This window comes from Pteropus alecto, unplaced genomic scaffold, assembly GCF_000325575.1.
Source record: "Pteropus alecto unplaced genomic scaffold, ASM32557v1 scaffold63, whole genome shotgun sequence".
Taxonomy (NCBI): Eukaryota; Metazoa; Chordata; class Mammalia; order Chiroptera; family Pteropodidae; genus Pteropus; species Pteropus alecto.
This window is the reverse complement of record NW_006434897.1, coordinates 3,380,647-3,381,870: the sequence shown is the minus strand read 5'-3', so window position 1 is coordinate 3,381,870 and position 1,224 is coordinate 3,380,647.

Genomic DNA, 1,224 nt, shown 5'->3' with positions numbered 1-1,224 from the left:
AAGAGGAAACTTTATGGGAAGAGTGAGAGGAGTTAATTGTCTTGATTATGGTAATATTTTAACAGGTGCATACATATGTCAAATTCATTAAATTGTACACTTTAAATATGTTCAGTGTGTTATGTATCAATTATACTTCAATTAAGCTAAAAACAAATTTAATAATTCAGTGGCAATGTTTGTATTTTAACCTTTAGTCATGAAAATGTACAACTACTGAAGAGTACTGGCTATAATAGGGATAAGAAATTTTGACTAAGAAGCCTAGTTTTGACAGATCTTACTGTTACTTTGCTGTTAATTTAACATGATATAGATGTTGCTGTGTTCTAAATATTTTATTGCAAGTACACTGAAATAACTGTGAAAGAAATACCAGTACAGTCATGAGACACTTAACTATGGAGATAGGTTCTGGGAAATGTGTTGTTAGGTGATTTTGTTATTGTGTGAACATCGTAGAGTGCACTTATTCGATCCTAGATGGTATAGCCTACTACACATTTAGGCTGTATCATATAGCCTATTGCTCCTAGGCTACAAGCCTGTACAGTATGTTACTGTACAAAACAACACCAGATTAAATTACATAAACATGAGAGAGAGTGATGCGATCAAGAGACATAGTAAACAGGAGATATATGAAGCTGCTGCCAGTAACACAGCATGCTTTTTTACAGTTAACATTTTTTATAAGTAGAAAGAGTACACTCTAAAATAATGATAAAAAAAATAGTATAGTAAATACATGAACAAGTAACATATTGTTTATTGAAATCACAGAGAATGTACTTGGGGGGAGGAACAAGTAACATTATCAAGTATTATACCTTAAATAATTATACGTACTATACTTTTATATGATTGGCAGCTTAGTAGGCTTGCTTAAACCAGCATGATCACAAACACGGGAGTAATGCATTGTGCTACATTAGGACAGCTGCACTGTCACTAGGCTATAGAAATTTTTCAGCTCCTATCATGGTATATTCAATCCATTGTTGACTAAAATTTTATTATTTGGCACATGATTATAGTTACTATGCATAAAAATAACTCAAAGGGTTTTTTGTTCACTTCTTATGTTTTCTTTTTCCCATTTAATGCCAATTAGAATGTCCATTGCCAAGTGTTCAAAAAGTGACCCTTACATTTTAGTATCTGATAGAATAGAATTGACATATAGATCCAATTGATAGTTAAAAATGGCTTTTCCCAATTTTG